The 11232-nt window shown below is 38.9% G+C and overlaps 1 pseudogene; it reads left to right on the top strand.

The window, feature by feature from the left end:
- The first annotated feature begins 10567 nt into the window (after nt 1-10567).
- LOC110287574 (PSME3-interacting protein pseudogene) lies at nt 10568-11232 on the top strand (annotated as a pseudogene).

Genomic DNA, 11232 nt, shown 5'->3' with positions numbered 1-11232 from the left:
TGTTATGCTGTAGGGAAATTGTTTTATGTCACTGTTAGTGAAACAGGCGCTTACATAACACCTCGCACCAGGGATGGGAGATACAGTAGAAGATGAGAATGGGGAAGAAGACAAAGCCAAATATATTTAGGTTGTAGCCTAAGTTCATTATTTAATATGAGTTAGATAGGGCTGGGGAGATGACTCAGTACAGTGACTGCTGTGTGTTCATGGGGACATAAGTTGGCACCTTCAGAACCCGTGTCAAACGCTGGAGGTGATAGTATGCATCAGGTTTGGTGAGAGAACCTTTCCTAAAACAAATAAAGCAATCAAGGAAAGACACCCAGTGACACTTCACCCTCTGGCTTCTACACCTACACTCACCCATTTGCATGTGCACCTGCATATCCCTATGTAGACATCCACACTAAAAGCACTCATGTCACACACACATACACTACCATTCACATAAACTTACATATTATTCAATCTGTCTGAGCACTGAATGAGCTTTGGGTACAGTCATATCATCCCTCACTGAAAACCCTTCTGTCATATTAGCCAAAGCTATCCTATTCTTGGAGCTTCTACCTCAGTAATGAGAAAGAATCCTGAGATGTTATTATTTAGGTTAAAGTGGGAGATGTAAAGAGATTTGGTGTACAATATCCCTTGTAACCTTTGCTGATTGCTACTGAGGTATGGCTGCTTGGCACCAAAGCTCTAGATATTAATAAACAAACAACCCATCTTTTCTCCTTCTACTTAGTCATTATTCTCAAAAGCCTAGTAACTTATTTTAATTATTTGTTAATTTTTATTTATGTACAAATGTGTATATTTGTATGAATGTATGTTACATCATATGGGTACTCTCATGAGTCAGAAGAAGAAGTTAGATCCTCTGGGACTGGTATGGTAGCAGGTACTTGTGAACCACCTGATATGGGTGCTAGGAATTGAACCTGGGTCCTCTGTAACAGCATCAAGTTCCGAGTAGCTGAACTATCTCTCCATCCCTCTCCACTAGTTACTTCTTATACATACTTCTTATGCATACACACATTACTGAATATTGTCTGATTTACAGTAAGTAAACTGCTGATAATGTTTACAATACTTACAATAATCAGAAATTGCTGGGTCCTTGAACCATACATATTGGCCTACTATGTCCATAGAGCTGAAATGTCACATGTTGGCAGTGTGAGACATCCAAAGGCATGTAGCACTAGGGTTTCAAATCTTATCTATTTATTGGTGCTATCTGCCTTGGGTTGCTAACACAAATTCCACAGGAATTGTTAGATAGTTAGAATTGGCTTGTTCCCCAGGCTCTCTGTTAGAATTACATATTTTAGCTTTCTGTTTCTTAGATGCAGATTGTCCTGTGGAAGCGTTATGCATCCCCGTAGTTTGCCATAGCATTCTTAGGCATTCAGCTCCAACTTACATGTCCAGTTTAATTCACAGTTCCATGCACCTGCACCTAGTTTTACATTGCTTACATTTTACATGAATCCTCATGCCACTGAGCTTCTGACACAGAGTGTCCCCTCACAGAAGCCACCATCATCCCTTGAGAACATTTACTCATTTCCTCCCATGACCTCCTGTATCTGTTTACCATAAGGTAATTGCTGTGTGTTCAAATAGAAATTTCACCTTGACTCTAGTTAACATGTATAATTGATGTTTTTCTCTTTATTTATGCATTTGCTTGGGTGCTGTAAGATCGAACCCAGGGCTTTGTGAATGCAGACAGGCACTCTACCAATAACTGTTCTCAAACCTATTTTCTGTTTTTATCAGAGAGGACCTCACCCTATTGCCCTGGTTGGCCTGAAGTTCACAAAACTCAGGCTGGATATATAGTGTTTAGTTGTCCTGCCTGAGCCTCCAAAATGCATGGATTATGAACATAAACTACCATGCCTTACAATTTATATTTTAATTAAAATAAAAGCATTAGTTTACCTGGTATCGGGCACTTGTCATGAAGTTCAAACATTTCACACAGCTCTGAAATAAATCCCTGCTAGACTTTGATCTCTGAGTGCCTGTATTCAGCATCATTGTGTTTCATCTCTGCCTTAGTTCATCTCTTCTAATGTCCCTGTCCTTCAACATTCACCTCAGGACCTTGCTGTTCCACATGCTGTTCCTGCCTCTCTGCTCAGGCACTCTTAGCCCCTCTGCTCACACTCTTTACCTGATCCTCTTGACCTAGCAAGTCTTTTTAAGGCACTAATCTACTCTATGCTAATCTAAACAAATCTAATTGAATATGATTTAATTTAGTCTAATCTCACCTTCTTTTCATACAAGCCTTATCTGACACTTTCCTATTTTTCTTCATCATAAACACACTGTTATTTTTTTTTAAGCAGTCTATGCTTTTAGAATTTTTGGACAGTTTTCTTGCTTGGGGCTTAGCACTCTCAATAGATAGTGCTGACTAGAGTATCACAGACTGTGGTTGCTTTGTGTACTGTGGAAACATAAGATATAAAACACTGCCTGCCACAACTACTGGACTGGTCAGTTAATGAAGATAGATAACATGGGAATTGGAACAAGGTATTCTCCTTTGGAGGTTTCTAGGTGCTGCCTCATCTATGTCCTGAAGTTTGTGATTTTGTGGATCCATTTTCTTTGCCATTTTTCTTCCTGCTAACTTTTCTTCCTCCTCCTCTTCTTCATTCTCATCTCCCCCTCCTCCTCCCCCTCTACCTCCTCTTCCTTCTTCCTTCTTTCTCCTTCTCTTTCCTTCTTCTTCCTCCTTCCTCTTCCTCCCCCTCCCTTTCCTTCTTTCTCCTTCTTCCTTCTTTCTTCTTCCCCTAATTCTTCCTCCTTTCTTCCTTTCTTCCTTTCTTTCCTTCTTCTTCTTCTTCTTCTTCTTCTTCTTCTTCTTCTTCTTCTTCTTCTTCTTCTTCTTCTTCTCATCCTCCTCCTCCTCCTCCTCCTTCTTCTTTCTTCCCCTTCTTCTCCTCCTCCTCTTCCTCCTCCTCCCCTCCTCCCTCCTCCTCTTCCTCCTCCTCCCCTCCTCCCTCCTCCTCTTCCTCCTCCTCCCCTCCTCCCTCCTCCTCCTCTTCCTTTTCCTCCCCTCCTCCCTCCTCCTCCTCCTTTTCCTCCTCCTCCTCCTTGCTCTTCCTTTGGAAGCCCATTTGATGTTCTCTTTCGCTCACTTCCTCTGTCACTATTGTCATTGTTCTGCTGTTTGGGTTTGTCATTTTCTTCTTCTTTTCAACTGTATGAGGTATTCAAGCTGAAGCACATAAATGGAAAGTGTGACTTAGGTGATACAATGTTGCTTTGTGTTGATGAAACTGGAAAAGAGAGAAGGGTAAAACGATTAAAGTCTAGGGCAAGATTTTCAAGTTTCACTATTTAAGTGTTTCATTCAGGGGAAGCTTGTTTAAAGAAAGTAGCTATTGTTTATGCTCCATCTGGTTTGAGGTCTGAGAATTTTAAATCATAAGAAGACACTCTGGAGTGATGTTATTGAGAATGAGATGAGAGTAGAAATTCTCCCAGATGTTAAATTGTGTTAGTTTTCTTTTCTTAGTGAGAAAGTTATCAATGTGTAAAGTGGAGTGGGTTACCCTGATGCTGCTTGTATTATAATGCTAATACTTGTTCCTTAAGACCTGGTTGCCCCAGAGAAGAGAGAGAGAGAGTCCTTAGTAGTCCTGAGTGACACTATAAGACCTTGCACCCAAGTTATTTCTGATTAGTAATTAAAGATACCAACAGCTAGGCAGCAGAGACATAGGCAGGGTTTTAGGATTCTAGGGCTGGAGGTCAGAGAACCATAAGGGAGAAAAAGGTGAATGGAGGAGAAGCTGCCATAGGTTAGATGTGTCAAGAAGTAATGGCTGTGTGGTTGGCTAATTGGAGTTAAGAGCAGCCCAGATGAGACATGGCAAAATATGTAATAGTATTATTGGTTGGGAAATAGATACAATAGCATAGGGATATATATATATCTGCCCAGCTCTTGTGCTGATCAAGGCTTATGGTAAATAACGTTGTGTGTATGTCTTTTATGTGGAAACAAAATGGTTAAAGATGGAGTAGAAACCCTGATTTGTGATTAAAAATTTCTACAGCAGTAAAATTTAGAACCCCGATGTTTCCTGGAATCAGGGACCAGTTTTCTCCTTTATGAGAACCTTTGACTGTCATGAGAATATTTTAGAACTTTGAAATGAAGTTGAAATATGGTATCTGGTAAGTTAAGTGAGTTGAGAATGGAAAGTCTCAGAGGGTATATAGTCCAGGGTTTCTAGGTGCTAGTGGACACTCTCAAAAGTGACTTATGGGTAAGTTGAAAACTTAATGTAGAAGTCCAATGCTTTGTGCTTCAGTGTGTGCAGTGGGAGGGGCTGGAGTCTCAGCAAATATATGTGAGCATTTGCATCATGTGCTGCTGGTAGGTTCCATCCTGCAAAACTCCATGGCCCCAGAGAAGGGACACAGTCACTCCCTTTGTGTGCTGGCCCTAGCCTTCAGAATCTTCACCTCCATGGAGTCACCAACTATAGCTGCCTCCTTCTTCTTGTTAGACAGAATTGAATGTACTATATTACAGAAGAGGTTTTGGCAAACAGTCTCAAAGATTTACCACTTCAAGAAGATCTACAATCTCAACACTTTTACCTGCCCGGAAAGCTCAGGACATTTCTCATCATCTTTGTTTTAGACATAATTTGTTAGGCTCTTTAGTAGTAAGCCATTTCTGTAGAGAGGGACTATATTTATTGCTGGAACATGGTCCAATAAAGGAGTCCTAGGAGAGGAATTCTGAGTTCTTGTGAGAAAACTCCAAGAAAACAAGACTAGAGTCTTGTGACAGTCTCTTCAAAACCACTGAACTGTTCTTGGGATGTGTATTGGTCAGGAGTAAGTTCAGTTCAGCTTCCTGATTAGAGCTGGCTATTGTTATTGGTTTATATGCCTCTATGGGAAAACATGTTTCTCCCTTGTGCAGCTTGTCCTTGTGGTTTTATACAGTTTGAACTCATGAGAGTTTTACTCAGGTTACCTGTCTCAACCCTCAAGGAATTAATTGTCTCATACTCTGAATAAAGTTGACTATTGCATGAGACTTTAGATTGCCCCGGGCTTTATTCCCCCAGGTCCAGCTGCCTCTAGAGTGGTCAACAGATTTACCTTTCGAAGCCCAACTCCAAACACTTCTCCAAGGTTTTTATGAGAAGTAAAGGATATCTGGGGTGTTCCCAAGAAGTTGATGGATCCCATGCATGGAAGATAGGCTGGGCTCCTGAGCATTGTTCTTTGTGCCAGCAGAGGCACCATGGACTTTGTATGCTGCTGTTTCTGCTGCATTGTGTATGTGCCCTAGCGTAGGCAGACAAGCTCAGCAAGTAACTTTTTTAGTTAGATTTATTTATTTTAATATTTTATATATAGGAGTGTTTTGCCTGTATGCATGTCTGTGCATGTATGTGCATGTATGTGCACAGTGTGTGAGCTGGTGACTGCAGATATCAGGAGGTTCCACCTCCCCTGGAACTAGTGTTCCAGATGATTGTGAGCCACCATGTGGGTGCTGGGAATCAAATCACAGTGCTCTGAAAGAACAGTCAATTATATTTATTAGAGGGTAGAACACCAAAATATTTAGGGATGCTGATCATTTTCTTTTAATCAAAAGTGAGGTTTCTCAGTTGGTTTGCCTGCCTAGAAACTTTGAAACCATTGAAATAAGGACTTATCATTCCACTGATTATCCTCTTTGTTTCTATGTTGTCCATTGAAACTATTTTTAATCTTCTTTACTTTGAGGTAGATTAAATTCAGGGCTTTAAAAGCCCCATATTATGTACTCTCTACCAGTTTTATCGTTCCTACTCTGTTTGAAATTAGAATGTAGGCAGACTACCTCAGCAAGTACCTTTTTTGTTAGATTGATTTATTTTATTTTTTTATGTATAGAAGTGTTTTGCTTGTATGCATATATGTGAATTAAACTGACCACTGGATAGAAGAAGTCTGAACTATGCAGATGCATACATACCTGGATTTTATTTTTAAGATCTGAGTTTGAAAAACTTTGAGAACAAGCTATGTTGGCTATAAATATCTAAAAATTAAGAGAAATGAAATTTATGAATGTATAATATATATTTATACATAATACCCTAATATAACTTACTACCATTGATATATACAAATAAAACATTTAATTTTATTGTTAAAATCTTAAACTGTAGCAATAGCTGAGCTAACAAATTGCTTGCTGTGCAAGCATACTAAGTACCTGGGTCTTGCCCTCAGCATCATGTGAAGATCTAGTTATGATGGTGTTCACTTGCAATCTTAGGGCTGAGAGAGAAGGCTAAGGAAAATTCCTGAGGCTCATCCTACTTTGATGATTTCAGGGCCACTTATGTTGCTCCTGTAGTGTCTTTATGTATTAGTGAGGAGCCAAAGGAAAGCCTTATGTTACTAACCACCATACCTTTAACAAATTGCTTCACACAGTTAAAAAGAAAACCCTCACAATTCCCACTTATTTTAAATAAAAAATGTCACAACAAAATAAACATTGACTAGTGATAACCTGATGATCAAGATTGGGTTTGTTTTTTGGGGGGTGGGGTGGGGGAAAAGTAAAAAATAATAACATGACATGAGCTGAATAAGAACAATAGCAATGGGCATACTAATGTAGACTGAGAAAAGAAGAGGACATTTCAATCCCACACAAAGAATTACAGGCAATGAAGGATGGCTGAGAGCAGAAGAAATAATATTTCCCAAGGAAGACTACATCAGTTGGTCATCCAATACCAAATGGTGAGCTCTGAAAGCAAACCCATACATATTTCATTATACAGGCTGAGCATGTTGATTTTAGGAATTTATATGTATATACATATTCATGTCATAATGATCAATAAGAATAGAGACCATGAATTTGGAAGAGAGCAAGGAGGGGGTATATGGAAGGAAATAGGAGGACAAAATGGTGTAACTATAGTGCAATCTAAAAAAAATATATAGTAATTTTTTAAAGGAGAGATTTGTAATGTAATGGGGTATTGAGGTCTCCAATTCCTACATCATCCAATGTCCAACTAAACTGTCTTTATTGCTGTTCCTAGAAACATAATAGTGTGATGTCAGCAAACCACATCTTAAAAGTGAGAAAAAAAGCTACAGATCCATCATTAATAACCATTGGGGGGGCAGGTACACCTCCTGTTTTGTTTTTAATTGAATGTGAATGTATTTTCTTTTAAATGATACATTGTTAAAATCTCAATGATCTTAAGATAGTAATTGCCAAAATGTCTTCCAAATACATTTTTCCTTCAAAGCTATAGTCCATTTACAGTAGACTAAAATGGATAGTATAATTTATATTGTGACAATGTTAAATTTTCAATTAACAATATAGTGACCCATAGTCAATAGCACCTATATTTTACTTAAGATCATATTTTCATAAGCGAAGTGAAACTGACTCCAGGCAATTATGTTACTTACATTTACATCAAAACATACTTTTCAAAAATTTGATATTCCCCATTTTCACAAAATAAACACAATCCATAATTCATAGTAATTAAATACATATAATTGTTCTCCATGTTTGGTATGACAAGCACAGACAAATTGTCCTTTTGATTTTGTCATTTATAAAATCTGTGTGTGCCTTTGAGGTCAGAGGTTGGACGCTGGCCAAAGTGCCCATCAGCATATGTGTTATAAGGTGAGGCCAAGTGTACAATGAAGATGTCACAAACAGAGATGCATGAAGAAACCAGAAGAGAGGGTGGGAACCTGGTATTTTTCATCCCTTCCTGACAGGCACATCCATCCTGCCTGCCATTCCCTTGGTCCCTTCTGTGTCTGTAAGGCTGACAGTATAGTTTGTAAAGCCTTCAACACATTACAACAGTTTTGATGTCACAGTTTGAGTTTGGGAATGAAGAAGATAAGGGGTGTTTATGGTCTGAAACAAAAAAGTTATGTTTACTTTTAACCACATGAATCTCTTTCCAGATTGTTCTTTGATCAACATTGTTACCCTTTATAATTTTCTTTCCTCTTCCTTTCTCATTTGTCTTGTATGTGAAGTTTAGATAAAGCTGTCAGGGTGGTAGCTGATTTTATGTCGTGCTTTGCCTCTGGTATGCTTGCTTACGCCATTGCTACGATTGTTATTATTGCTCTCATATAATTTTAATGATAGGTCTTCCTTGCTCTGTAAAACTAATTATTTTTATAGGACTTCTGCCTTGGAAGTTGGATTACAACCCAGAGAACACACATGGATAATATATTGCCTTTGTGCCTTTAGAAAATAGTTCGTTTATGCTGGAAAAAAAATGGCTACAGCACCCAGATGCAGGCAGGAGTTTTCTGGGTATCTAGTTGTTCACGAAAGGCATGGAAGTCCGCCTCACTCACATCCTCTCCTAGTCCCTGTTTAGTGTCTTTAAACATTATTATACAAAAGCTTTACCTCTTCGATATATGTAAAAGTCAATTCTGGTGCCACGATTGAGTTTGACACATTAAGTTTGACAGATTAGTCCTGTTAAAAGAGCAGGGAGAGATCACATTCAGGGATCAGGAACAAGAAAACAATCATGAATCTGGAACTATCCAGTGTGCAGGCCAGCTGACTGATACCCTTAAGAAACTTTAGTAGAACAATGGTTTATAATACTAGGCACTAACACCACTCATGAATATTGTATTAATCCTGTGTGAGATTAAAAGGTTATAACACAACATATAAGGTTTCATGTAATAAATGTCTACTAAGTAAATATTTATTGGAACATTGATTTTGTTTTTATAGGAAAATCAGTCAAGAAGGAAACAATCACTTCATTTTTATATATTTTATGTCTAAAATATTTACAGTTTATTGATCTCGTACGCTGTGCCAAATGGTTTACATAAAATCTTTTGGATTTTAATGGAAATTGGAGAGATGACTGAGTGGTTAAGAATATTTGTTGGTCTTGCAGAAGATTCTGGCTTGATTTCTAGCACTCACACAGTGACTCATAATCATCTGTAAATCTAAGCTCAGGGGATTTGACAACATCTCCTGGTCTTTGAGGGCACCAGGAATATACATGGAGCACACACACATATGCAGGTAAAACACTCAACAAGGCCACACCTAATCCGTCTCAAATTGTGCTGCTCAATGACAACAAAACATTCAACTATATGAACCTATGGGTCATTTTTATTCAAACCATTACATTCACTAAGCTAGACTTGGGTGAAATAATGTATGTAGTCTGTAGTCAGTTTCCTATCTTGGGTGAATAGACTGTTTATGTCTGCTCAGGACAAGTCAAAGCATAGTGTTGGTCAAGGTCAAGCCAATGGTGAGAGATACACTAACCATAGGAGAATATAAGGTATCTGGGATTTGTCAATGACCATTTTTTCCAATGACCTTAGTAAATCCTGGTGTTGAATCAATATTTTCAGGTTGCACAAGGGTTGTTGCTTCAGAACACACAGATCCCACTGCCGTATGAAGGATGCAGATGTTATCACTGTTGTTGCAAATTCCTGTGTTTGGTATAAACTCAACAACAGCATGCCATATAATGAGCAGGAAATATACTTTTGTATATATGATCTATTTTGTATTTTTTTGATGAGGTTTTTTATTACAGTTGGTCCTTGATGTCAACTAATTTTACAACCTTGGAGTCAAAAGGACATAGATGGAGAATAATAGAGTGAACAAATTTAAACTTTTGCTGTTATTATCCCCTGGCCAAGGCAATACAGTAATGACCTCCTAGCATCTAAATTGTACTTGGCACTGTAAGTCATCTGGACTTGATTTGAAGTATGTAGGTGTGTGTGTGTGTGTGTGTGTGTGTGTGTGTGTGTGTGTGTGTGTGTGGGTTCTGTGAAGATAGCACAGCATTTTGAGCATCTACAAATCTTAGAACATGTGACATTCTGTACAGATAGTCATGGACAGCTATGGAATCATCTTTACCTTTAATTATACTATAGGAAATGGTGTATGTTGATTACAAAGGCTTCCCTTTCATCATCCCACATTATGGTCTATGGTCTCCGTTGGGTGTTATTTACTTTTTACAAAGTAGCAGTGAATTGAAAGAAACTTTTCTTTAGGAAATTTACAAGGATGCATATGTGCATAAAATATTCTAGATTTATTAAGTCATTCTGATAAGTGACTCCAGCTTTTCTTCAGTTAGAGAAAAGTAATTTAGAGCCAGCATTACTATGACATCTTATTTCACCTGCAATAAGCATTAATATCTGTCCTTGAAGTTTCCTATTTATTTCCTTAAAATATTTGTTGAAGATAGGCAGGGTACATGCTTATAATCCCAGGATTTAGGCTGAAACAGAAGGCTCAGAAGTTAAACATCTGTTGTAGTTGTAAGGAACGGGAAGCCTGAAGGGTCAAAAGGAATACAAAAGGAAAACCTGCCATGTCCCTGCTTTACAGGCTGGACTTGACTGCTAAAGCGCCTTGAGTACCTGAGAGTCTCCATTAAAATCTGCTTTGGAAGCAAGAACAGACAATTCCATTATGGATGGAGGGAACGATGTTAACCTTGTCACCAAAGAGAGGTTTGTGTCTGAGGCAGAACTAGACAAGCCATGCAAAGGGAGGCAAGAAGAATAGGAGAAAGTGTGGAAACCAGAAGACCCAGAAGAATGTCCAGAGGAGGCGTATGACCCTTGGGTTTTGTATGAATGGCTGAGGGAACAAAGAGACAGGAAGCAGCAGTATGAGGAGCAAGCAGTTCAAATTCAAAAACATGGCAAGAGGGTTAGATGAAGATGATACCAACTTCCTTGATGAGGTTTCTCAGCAGCAGGAGCTGATAGAGAAGCAGCAATGAGAAGAACTGGAGGATCTGAAGGAATACGAAAGGAATCACAACAAGGTTGAGATTTCTGCAGAAAATAAGGAAGTAGAGAAGAAGCTGGCTGTGAAACCCATAGAACCAAGAACAAGTTCTCTCAGCCAAAGCTGTTGGCCTGAGCTGTGAAGCTGAAGAGCTCAGAGAGTGGCAATAGTGTGAAAAGACTGAAACCAGACCCCGACCCCGATGACAGGACTCAAGAGGCCCCATCCTGCATGTCTCTTGGAAGCTCTTCTCTGAGCAGACCTCCCTCCATCCACTGCCTATCTGCTGCTATGTGAACCGGCATCCTCCCTGGCTTGGGCACCTGTTCTGGGAGCAGTGA

This window comes from Mus caroli, unplaced genomic scaffold, assembly GCF_978045245.1.
Source record: "Mus caroli unplaced genomic scaffold, Mus_caroli_1 scaffold_1, whole genome shotgun sequence".
Classification (NCBI taxonomy): Eukaryota; Metazoa; Chordata; class Mammalia; order Rodentia; family Muridae; genus Mus; species Mus caroli.
Note: the sequence above shows the minus strand (reverse complement) of the source record. Positions and strands in the feature narration are given on the sequence as shown.